Genomic DNA, 12,609 nt, shown 5'->3' on the forward strand with positions numbered 1-12,609 from the left:
AAACAGAAATTGCTGGTTTGGCTCAGCAGGTCTGACAACATTTGTTGAGAGAAATCAGAGTTAATGTTTCAGGTTCAGTGACCCTTTCTCAGAACTCAGTACAGCCATGATGAGTTCAAAGGCCACCTTCTGACCCTCTGTGCCATAATGCAACAACAGCAATGGAGACCGTATTGCAGAAACTGCTTCAAATGAAAGAAAAAATCGTAATAATTATCAAAAAAGTTGTAAGGTGCCTTTATTGTGATGTGAGTATATATATCTAAATAAATTATATTATATAGGCAAAAGTGAGGACTGCAGATGCTGGAAATCAGAGTCTAGATTAGAGTGGTGCTGGAAAAGCACAGCAAGTCAGGCAGCATCCGAGGATCCTCGGATTCTGCCTGACCTGTTGTGCTTTTCCAGCACCACTCTAATCTAAATTCTACTATATGTATACTCATAAACTAGTCACACAGTTATCCTCCCCTTTAATTATATGGCCCTTTCTCCCTCCTTGTTATTAGCTCTGGTCCAAGAGAAAATTTGAGAAGTAGCTGGTAAGCTTCACAATTGATTGAGTTAAAAGATCAGATGCACAGTTTTGTGTGCTGAAGCTGAATAATTGATTTATAAAACCTATTGTTAGTCTCCTAGCTTTCTTTACAGCCAGTGTCATCCTGAAGATGTGCTTTTTCAACTTCTGATTATTGAGATATGCACATTCATGATAAATCTTAGCTGATCAAAGTCTTCAGTCTCTTGGCAATCTTGTTCAGTATCTGCAGGTTTTGAATTGTCATTGCTGTACTCAGAGCATCATAAAGTTGTACAGTGCAGAATGAGGCGTTTCAGCCCTTTATGTCCACACTGATGATCAAGTACCTATCTACCCTAGTCAAATTTTCCATCACATTTTATGGTGCTTCAAGCATTCATCAAAATCTTTCTTAAATGTTGTGATGTTTCCTGCCTTGTAGCATCCTCTGAGGCAGTGAATTCCAGATACACACCAGCTACTAGGTAAAAACACTTCTCCTGAAATCTCCTCTAATTTTTTTTTCCCCATCTAATGTCTGTATGTCCTTTGTAATTTTACACCTTAATCAACCTTCACTGCTCAATGGAAGGTAAATCTAGTTTATCTAGTCTCTCTTGAAAACTAAAACACTAGCCCAGGTAACATAATGATGAATCTCTGCACCCTCTCTAGTGCAATCACATCATTTCCTATAGTGTGGCAACTAGAACTGTGCATTATACTCCAGCTGTAGCCTAACTAATGTCCTCTGCAGTTCTGTCAAAACCTCCTTGCTCTTGTACTCAATACCTTGACAAATGAAGCAAGTATCCCACTTGTCTTCTTAACCATCTTATACAATGTTCTGTTGCCTTCCAGGATTTGTGGACTTGTACACCAATGTCCCTCTGATCTTCTGTAATTCCTAGGGTCTACATTCACTACACTACTGTCACCCATGCACCTAGTCACCTCCTCACAAATTTGAATCAAACCTGTCAAATACGAATTTCCCCTGACAAAGCCGCGCTGACTAATTAATTGATTAATCCTTGACTCTTTGAGTCAAGATTAATTCTTTTCCTCAGAATTGTTTTACAAACATTTCCTTGACATGAAGGTTAAGCTCACTGGCCTCTTGTTCCTTGGTTTATCCCTGCCACTCTTCTTGAATAATGATACCACAATAACTGTCCTTCAACGCTCTGACACCTCTCCTGGCACCAAAAATGATCTGAAAATTGCTATCAGAGACTGTTCAACCTTCTCCATTGCTTTCCACTGCAGCCTGAGATACATTTCACCCTTGCCTGGTATTTGTCCAACTTTAAATCCTTTAAATCCACTAGTACCTCCTTTTCTTCAGTCGCAATTTATATATCACAGTTCCCCTCTCTAATCTCAATCGCTACATTATCCTTATGTGTATTAAATACAGGTTTTAAAATAGCCATGTTAAACTTCATTTACATCTTCCAGCTGCACACACAGTTTGTCACTTTGGTCCCCAAGTTGGCTCTGTATTTTACCGTGGTTATCCTCTCGCACCTAATAAACTTATAGTTCCTTTGTATTTTTCTTTATTTTACCCACGTCCTTTTTTATGCTTCTTTGGTTTCCTAATTTTTTAAAAGGAATCACCTGTACTTTCTATATGCCTCAAGGGCTTCTGTTTTAAATCCTCAGGATTTACCATCTTTTATTCGTTATCTAATCCTATACATTGCTTAACATCCAGGGTTCTCTGGACTGTTTGTCCTTTTCTTCTCCTTTATGGCAATACGTAGTCACTGCCCTTTCACTATTTTATTTTTGATATGTTCTCACTGCTCTGAAACAAATTTGCTGACAAGTTGGTGCTCTCTATCCACTTGGCTAGATTCTGAATTGATTATTAATGTCAACCTTCCTCAAATTCAGAACCCTTGCTTCCAGTGTATCTTTATCCTTTTTATCATGGATACCTTAAATCTTACTGAGTTATGGTCACTGTCACCGAAATGCTCTTTCACTGATACTTTTACAACTTGCCAGATTTCATTCCCTAAAATTAGGTCCATCACTTGTCCTCTCTCTATAGAACTTTTTATGTGTTGGCTTGAGAGCTCCAATGAATATATTTTAAGAATGACACCCCCTTTAAGTCTTTCACATTTTGCTATCCTCATTAATATTGGGGTGGTGGAAATCCCCTAATATTATTGTACTTTTATTTTAATTTTTTCTCTAAAATATGCCTACTATCAGAGTTTCTAACTCTTCCTGACTGTTTGGGGTCTATAGTGCTTTCTAAACAATCTGATTGCTGAGCCCCTTTTGCTCTGAAGTTCTACCGTATGGCCTCAGTTGAGGAACTGTCTAAAATGCCATGCCTCCTTTGTGCAGAACTTGATTCCTTGATCAATATCAACATCGTGCCTATAACACTGAGTTGCCAGTCTTGCCCCTTCCTAGACAAATATTTCATTTGTTCAGAAGATTTCTAATAGTTTAAGCATATTTGGAAGGAGCTGCTTTGTGTTATACAGTTTTGTAAGAGACTGAACTTTATATTTCAAATACATAATTGCTTTCATGGATTTGCATGATGTACAATTAACTGCTTGATTCAGTATTTACCAGGTCTTTGTAATAGCACTGAAGTCATATTCCCATGTGTTTATCAGCAGCATCAATTCATCTGCCTGATTTTGAATTGAAATAAATGTCATTGATCTCACTGAATGCTCCTTCGTTCCTTAACTTGGCTATGTCTTAGTTTTTCTTCTGTACTTGCCTGTGCATCATTACATCCGCCCCATCCCTACACCCATCATACCTCCACTATTTATCACAGCCCCCAGCCAAGCTAAAATAAACTGTTTTACAAGACAACAGTTCCCTAATAAGACAATTATATTCTACTAATGGGCGTTGTCATTTCATCTAGCTGCAATTTCTCATCCTTGGATCAAATGATTTTTAGTCCATCTTAGCCAGTAGATTATTCTCTTTATATAATGAAACAGAATGGCCTAGACTTCATAATATAATCATAGTAGAGCTATTAGTGTTGACTGCCACTGTAGTGTAAATGAGACACAGCTATGGTATTGTGCACAATCCTGGACACGTATCATAGAATGCTTGTGATCACACTTGACAGGGTAAAGAGATGTTACCAGCTATGAAGCTAGGAACTTACAAGGAGAGATTGTTTGAAACAGAAGGAATTGAAGTCGTACCTAACTGAAGTGTATAAAATTATGAGGGTCTTTAATAGAGTGCCGAGGAAGGACTAATGAACCTTAGCAGTAAGGTCCATAAGCAGAGGGCATAGATTTAAAGTAGCTGGAGGTAAGGTTAAAGAGAAATTGTGAAGTTTTATCTCCTGGAGGATTATGGGAGCACCAAACTCACTAACCAAAAGCATGTTAGAGATAGAAAATCATATTGCATTTAAAAAGTGCTTGGATATACAGTAGAAGGGTTGTAATTTACTTTGCGACATACCAAGGGCTGAAAGGTAGAGAGTAGACACAGGCACAATGGGACAATTGGCCTCTCTCTGTGTCATAAATTTTTATGATTCTAAATTTCTATGTTAACATGAGGACTTCCCAGCATTTGTCTTGCATATTCTTTTATCTTTTCTTTCCATTCACAATTCTGCTCCCTTCCTCAAAATAAGTGACAAAAGATGATTGGCTTCTAGTGTATTTTATTTTCCTTGAAACTAGAATTATCTTTGACAAGAAGAATGTAACTAGCGTCATTTTGTAGTATAATCTAACTGAATGATCAACTTTGAAGAAAGGTCATGGTGCTTTCATGTGACTTTAATGGGTTGACTGCCACAAATGAATGTCTACCGAAGCCTTTATTTGGCTATATACGTCCGTTAACTTCATTTTAATGTTAAAATTTAAACATTAAATGTGTGGTCATTAATTTTTATTTGTATGTTTAGACTGTTGGAGAAAGGTGTTTGTCTATAAAAAGACAGGGTACCATTTTCAGAGCTATAAACCTTTTTGGTACTCAACTAATGACTAATATACGATGAGCAGAATTGTAATACTGAAATGTTACCTCTTTTAATTTACAAATGTGCACTGCCTTTCCAGGTCTGCTGAACAGTCAGGACATGAGATTTTTTTTTTCTCTTATTCCCAAAGGTAATTCCTTCTTTTCGAAGCTTCTGAATTCTTTAGCCTTAAAATGAAGTATTTTAAATATTGATGGTCTGAAGTAGTTTCTAGATCTTGATTGTCACCTTCCAATGTAGTGAGCAAACTCAATTGTTCTTGCAGGTAATATTTCTATTGGCAGCTGACTGCTCTGTTAACTTTTAAAAAAGGATTTCATATCTAAGTCTCCTTGTTGAGTTTGTAAGAGTCCAGCTGATTTTATGTTAATTCTTCAGGATTCTTTCTGGTGCCCTGAAATAAAGCTGTGGGATCCTATTATGCAAATATTTTCATGCACTAGCCTGGAATTTCCTTCTTTGCTACTTTTATTGTTGGATAACTAGTTTAAAGTGCAGCAGTAAATGCTAAAATTGAAGGAGAAGGAATTTCAAACAAAGATATATCAAGCAATCCCAATGCCCATCTCGCAAGGTTCAGTTTCAATGATCAGGCATTCATTCCAGAACTGTTACACAATTCTATTCTTTGCCTTAATCATTTCCACTGAAATTGTTTCACACTTGTACTTTTGATTTTTTGTTGATCTTTTCATCCACAAGTAGAAACTCCTTTGCTGCAATCCTTGTGTTGCAATAAATGGATTACTTTATATTTCATTTCCCGTGTTTGTAGTTATCTATATCATAGAATGCATGTGGTTTCACATTTGGTAATTCTATAATGAATAAGCTCAAGACTTGACCAGTAGATTTATTTCCAAGTCACTTTTATGTAACATACTACAGTAAATAAAAGCTCAAGATTCATTACAACGAGACAATCAAGAGGAAAACACTCATTGATAAAACATTCCTGAAATGGTGACACATTAGAACATATTTATTTTCTCTGCAAATGTTTCATTATTTGTTTTCCTGCAGATTATTTGTATCTTTCAATTCTTCTCAATTGCTAACAATTCTCTACTCTTGCTGATTACTGACTGATTACACTTTAATTTTTAAAGGTTTCGTCTGAATAATTCTGTAGTAATAATCATTTGAAGTTTTCATGTTACATGTTTCCAGGATTCTCCATCCATTTTCCAAATTATCACCAGTCTTCAAACAGCTAACTCCCAAAGGGTATTTAAAATATCAATTATCGAAAAAAATTGAACCAAAGAGTTATGACTGCTCATGAATACAGAGGGGGAGAAAAAAACGTTGTTTCAAGGGACTTGAAAGGTTTTTGCTGGTTTGCAAGGTTTCCTTCTCCAATTGATACAATGAATAGAAATATAAGATTCAGAGATAATGAGCATTTCCTGACCTGGAATTTGCTTTCTGTAACTTCACTTAAAGTTAGATTTACAGTCTGTGATTGTTTAATCGGTTAAAGAAAAGCAGTATAAAGCAGAGGCATTCAAATAGAGGTTTGATCATGTACTAGGTCTATTTATCTTACTGTGATATTACATATTGCACTCCTGCTCTGGGCTAAGGGGCAGAAAATTCAACCAAAGCACTTTGACTGGCTAATTAGATAAATGTGAGGTGCTGCATTTTGGGAAAGCAAATCTCAGCAGGACTTATACACTTAATGGTATGGTCCTGGGGAGTGTTGCTGAACAAAGAGACCTTGGAGTGCAGGTTCATAGCTCTTTGAAAGTCGAGTCGCAGGTAGATAGGATAGTGAAGAAGGCATTTGGTATGCTTTCCTTTATTGATCAGAGCATTGAGTACAGGAGTTGAGAGGTCATGTTGCGGCTGTACAGGACACTGGTTAGGCCACTTTTATATCATTGCATGCAATTCTGGTCTCCTTCCTATTGAAAGAATGTTGTGAAACTTGAAAGGGTTAAGAAAAGATTTACAAGGATGTTTCCAGGGTTGAACGATTTGAGCTATAGGGAGAGGCTGAATAGGCTGGGTCTGTTTTCCTGGAATGTCGAAGGCTGAGGGGTGACCTGACAGAGGTTTATAAAATCATGATGGGCACGAATAGGGTAAATAGACAAAGTCCTTTCCCTGGGGTGGGGGAGTCCAGAACTAGAGGGCATGGGTTTAGGGTGAGAAGAAAAAGATATATAAGAGACCTAAGGGGCAACTTTTCACACAGAAGCTGGTGTGTGTATTGAATGAGCTGCCAGAGGAACTGGTGGAGGCTAGTACAATTGTAACATTTAAAAAGCATCTGGATGGGTATATGAATAGGAAGGATTTGAAAGGATATGGGCCAAGTCCTGGCAACTGGGACAAGATTAGATTAGGATATCTAGTCAGCATGGACGAGTTGGACCGAAGGGTCTGTTTCCATGCTGTATATCTCTATGACTCTATAAGCACATGTTGAGTGAGAACAGAGCCTTATAGAGAAAAATTTGCTGATATTCAGGGCTAAATCACTTCACTTTGACCTTGCCAGAATGACCATTATCAGGTCTGATACACAACCCACTGACTGGCACACCCAACAATTGCTTTTTATCAAGGCAAAACCATTTGTCACCCACCCCATTAGGGAGGATGGGAAAATTCATCTATTTTGTAAAAGGGAGATTTCTAAATAAAGAGACCACAAGATTGTTTACAAAGGGCTGACCAACTTGGATCTTTCAGGTTACAGCAACCTTAGAAATAGAGGACACCTGAGAAGGCTGCGCAGGAACTGTAACAAGGTGATCGCTCTCTCAACAATAGGAGGAAGAAGGAAACCTTTCTAACCAAACAGTGATGGATGTAAATAGCTGAGGAAATTTTATGCAGAATTGTGGTTGGTCCCTCCATACTGCAGACTGTCACCTCAGGAGTGTTAAAATGGAGAGAGGGGTCAAAGATGTTCTAATTTGCACAGCTTCAATTGCAATGGGTCATCTCTGATAAACACTCCATTCATTTTTCTGCTATTCTCCAGATTCCTAATATAGCTGTGCAGACAACACTTGCACTCACAGTCAGTCCAGTTTTTTTCTCTCCCATGCCTCACAGTCAGCCTTCACAAATAGTGACCTGTCCATTCAAGCCATTATTAGCACTCTTTGTTTTCTATCCATGCAGAAAGGATATTACTTGGTGAGAGACAGAAACCCAGAATGGGCAGATGAGGTTGGGTGGAGGTTGGCACATAGATTCCTCTATGTTGGCACATAGGGGAATAACAGTATAGACAGGCACAATTAGGTCAATGGAAACACACATATACTCCAATTGGAAGGAGATCTTGTTCCAGGAGACCGCAGATGTCAGCTACCATCTGTCAAGATGACTTGAACTGGTGATCACTTTATTCACGACAGCAGTTCCTTGCTCTATAAACCCTATGTTGGTATCACACATCCTTCAAGCTGCTTTAACGTCCACTGTCTTTGCCCCGTGAGAGGCACATGTGGCCAAGGAGAAGGTGGCTACAACTGCTGCTGTTTCTCTCTTTTTTTCATTCATGGGAGGTGAGAGCCACTAGGAAGGCCATTCTGAAGAAGGATCACTGGACCTCAAATGTTAACTCTGCTTTCTCTCCACAAATGCTGCCAGACTTGCTGAGTTTTTCCAGCAATTTGTGATTTTGTTTCTCATAACAGCGTGGCTAGAAATCCTCATTGTAATGGATCAAAACCTTTACTCATTGTCAGTTTGACTGAAGAAACCCGTCCCTGTGAACTCTAATTCTGATTTCCATCCATATTCTGCCAACATTTGTATGTTGCTGAAAAAGCACAGCAGTTCAGGCAGCATCCAAGGAGCAGAAGAATATGCCCAAAACATTGATTCTCCTGTTCCTCAGATGCTGTCTGACCTGCTGTGCTTTTCCAGCACTACACTGTCAACTCTGATCTCCAACATCTGCAGTCCTCACTTTTTCCAACATTTGTATGGCAAGTGCAAGCTAAACCAGGTATGACTTGCTGAGGGAATAGTCCTGAAATGAAAAACTTTTAAATGGAGAGAGTCCAAAGGTGGTACTTGAAGAATTCATCTACTTTGTCAAGGAGAAATTTCTAAATAAAGGGACGACAAGATAGTTTACAAAGGGCTGACCAACTTGGATTACAGCAACCACAGAAATAGAGGACACCTGTGAAGGCTGCCCAGGAACTGTAACAGGTGATCTCTCTCTCAACAATAGGAGGAATAAGGAAACCTTTCCAACCAACCAGGGTTGGACATAAATGGCTGAGGAAATTAATTTTGTGAGCTTATTCAGCTATGTGGCTCTCATTGTCAGGAAAGATTGTCGATATATGTTTTGGAATTTATCTGATAGTTGTATCATATTCTGTCATTACTAAAGAGCACTAGGTATTCCTTTCTGTCACTTGCCATTCATCCACTGTATATTTTGTCAAATGTGATCGACCTATTTTTACTTCCTTCTTTTGCTGTCTTGCTAATTCCTAATTTAGGATGTGACACTAGTGTACTTCCTCTTCCGATTGGTGTAGCGCATCTTTGGATTGTTTCAATCTTATTTATAACTTTTGTCAGCTAAATATCTTATACACAGTTTTCACAGTCCAGGATTGGATAACTAAATGTTTGGGAAACTATAACTCTATTATTTTTGTTGTAATATCAAAGGTTACTACCCAGAAAGCCAAAAACTCTGTTTGTTTTGGATATTACCTGCTGGATGTGGAATCTCCATTGAAGCTTATTTTTAAGATAAACCATCAGGTCCAGTTCTACCTGTTGGAGAATTTGATGACAGAATTTAAAGCTGTCTGCCATTGGATGTTATTTTGTTGGTGATGCACATGAAATAGCAATTTTTGAAATTGAATGCTATCTCCCATTTGTCTTGCCATTTTTTGCAATTTCAAAAGATTTTCTTGCAGGGAACTGATCTGATCTTGAGTTTTCCATGATAGCGGACCATTATTCATTTGCGAATCATCATACCTTATTTTTGAATTTAGACAATAGACAATAGGTGCAGGAGTCGGCCATTCTGCCCTTCGAGCCTGCACCGCCATTCAATATGATCATGGCTGATCATCCTTAATCAGTATCCTCTTCCTGCCTTATCTCCATAACCCTTGATTCCACTAACTTTGAGAGCTCTATCCAACTCTTTCTTAAATGAATCCAGAGACTGGGCCTCCACTGCCCTCTGGGGCAGAGCATTCCATACAGCCACCACTCTCTGGGTGAAGAAGTTTCTCCTCATCTCTGTCCTAAATGGTCTACCCCATATTTTTAAGCTGTGTCCTCTGATTTGGCACTCACCCATCAGCAGAAACATGTTTCCTGCTGCCAGAGTGTCCAATCCTTTTATTATCTTATATGTCTCAATCAGATCCCCTCTCAGTCTTCTAGACTCAAGGGTATACAAACCCAGTCGCTTCAGCCTTTCAGTGTAAGGTAATCCCGCCATTCCAGGAATTGACCTCGTGAACCTACACAGCACTCCCTCAATAGCCAGAATGTCTTTCCTCAAATTTGGAGACCAGAACTGCACACAGTACTCCAGGTGTAGTCTCACCAGGGCCCTGTACAGCTGCAGAAGCACCTCTTTGCTTCTATACTCAATTCCTCTTGTTATGCAGGCCAGCATGCTATTAGCCTTCTTCAATACCTGCTGTACCTGCATGCTTGCCTTCATTGACTAAATTGATTCCATTGAGGTAGTAATCTGCCTTCCTGTTCTTGCCACCAAAGTGGATAACCATACATTTATCCACATTAAACTGCATCTGCCATGCATCTGCCCACTCACCTAACTTGTCCAGGTCAGCCTGTAATCTCCTAACATCCTCATCACATTTCACCCTGCCACCCAGCTTTGTATCATCAGCAAATTTGCTAATGTTATTGCTGATACCATCTTCTATATCACTAGCATATATTGTAAAAAGCTGCGGTCCCAGCATGGATCCCTGCAGTACCCCACTGGTCACTGCCTGCCATTCTGAAATGGAGCCGTTTATCACTACCCTTTGTTTCCTATCAGCCAACCAATTTTCAATCCAATCTAGTACTTTGCCCCCAATACCATGCGCCCTAATTTTACTCACTAACCCCCCGTGTGGGACTTTATCAAAAGCTTTCTGAAAGTCCAGGTACACTACATCTACTGGATCTCCCTCGTCCATCTTCAGAGTTACATCCTCAAAAAATTCAAGAAGATTAGTCAAGCATGATTTCCCCTTCATAAATCCATGCTGACTCTGTCCTATCCTGTTACTACTATCCAGATGTGCCGTAATTTCATCCTTTGTAATAGACTCCAGCATCTTTCCCACAAATGAGGTCAGACTAACTGGTCTATAATTTCCTGCTTTCTCTCTCCGACCTTTCTTAAAAAGTGGTATAATATTAGCCACCCTCCAATCCTCAGGAACCGACCCCGAATCTATCGAACTCTGGAAACTAATCACCAATGCATCCATGATTTCCCGAGCCACCTCCTTCAGTATCCTGGGATGTAAACCATCAGGCCCCGGGGACTTATCAACCTTCAGACCTAACAGTCTCTCCAACACCAAATCCTGGCAAATATAAATTCCCGTAAGTTCAGGTCCTTCAGCCACTGTTACCTCAGGGAGATTGCTTGTGTCTTCCCCAGTGAACACAGATCTGAAGTACCCATTTAATTCTTCTGTCATTTCTTTGTTCCCCGTAATATATTCCCTTGTGTCTGTCTTCAAGGGCCCAATTTTAGTCCTAACCATTTTTTTGCCTTGCACATACCTAAAAAAGCTTTTACTATCCTCCTTTATATTATTGGCCAGTTTACCTTCGTACCTCATTTTTCCTCTGCGTATTTCCTTCTTAGTAATCCTCTGTTGCTCTTTAAAAGCTTCCCAGTCCTCAGTTTTCCCACTTATCTTTGCTATGTTATACTTTTTCTCTTTTAACTTTATATGTTTCTTAACTTCCCTCGTCAGCCACAGCCGCCCATGCATCCTCCTGGGATCTTTCTTCCTTTTAGGAATGAACTGATCCTGCTGTCTTCTGCATTATACAAAGAAATATCCGCCATTGTTCCTCCCCGGTCATCCCTGCTAAGGTATTGCACCATTGAACTTTGGCCAGCTCCTCCCTCATAGCTCCATAGTTCCTTTTATTCAACAGAAGTACTGTCACTTACGACTGTACCCTCTCCCTCTCAAATTGCAGATTGAAGCTTAATGTATTATGGTCATTACTTCCCAATGGCTCCTTCACTTCGAGGTCTCTGACCAATTCTGGTTCGTTACACAATACCAGATCCAGAATTGCCTTCTCCCTGGTCGGCTCCAGCATCAGCTGCTCTAAGAATCCATCTCTGAGGCACTCCACAAAGTCTCTTTCTTGAGGTCCAATACCATCCTGATTCTCCCAGTCTACCTGCATGTTAAAATCCCCCATAACAACTGTAGTAACATCTTTGCGAAAGGCCAATTTCAGCTCCTGATTCAACTTACATCCAACATCCAGACTACTGTTTGGGGGCCTGTAGATGACTCCCAAGAGGGTCTTTTTACCCTTAGTATTTCGCAGCTCTATCCACACTGACTCTACATCCCCTGACTCTAGGTCCCCCCGCGCAAGGGACTGAATATCCTCCCTTACTAACAAGGCCACCCCACCCCCTCTGCCCGTCAGTCTGTCCTTACGATAGCACGTGTAGCCTTGAATATTCATTTCCCAGGCCCTGTCCACTTGAAGCCACATCTCAGTTATCCCTACAATATTGTATCTGCCAATTTCTGAAAGAGCCTCAAGCTCATCCATCTTATGTCTAATGCTTCGTGCATTCATGTATAATATTTTTTAATTTGTTACTGCCCTCACCCTTCCCATCAACCCCTATTTCACTCAACCTGACAGCATGATCCCTTTCCAAGTTTTCTGCGTCATTGATACAGTTGTCTTTCTTGACTTCTCTTGTTCTAACTTTCCCTTCAATTTCCTTTTTAAACAGTTTGTCCCCTCCCCCCGCTACTTAGTTTAAATGTAGCAGTGTTGCGGTAAAAAACCTGCCTGCCAGAATGCTGGTCCCTAACCTATTAAGGTG

The sequence above is a fragment of the Chiloscyllium punctatum genome, chromosome 12 (genome assembly GCF_047496795.1).
Source record: "Chiloscyllium punctatum isolate Juve2018m chromosome 12, sChiPun1.3, whole genome shotgun sequence".
Taxonomy (NCBI): domain Eukaryota; kingdom Metazoa; phylum Chordata; class Chondrichthyes; order Orectolobiformes; family Hemiscylliidae; genus Chiloscyllium; species Chiloscyllium punctatum.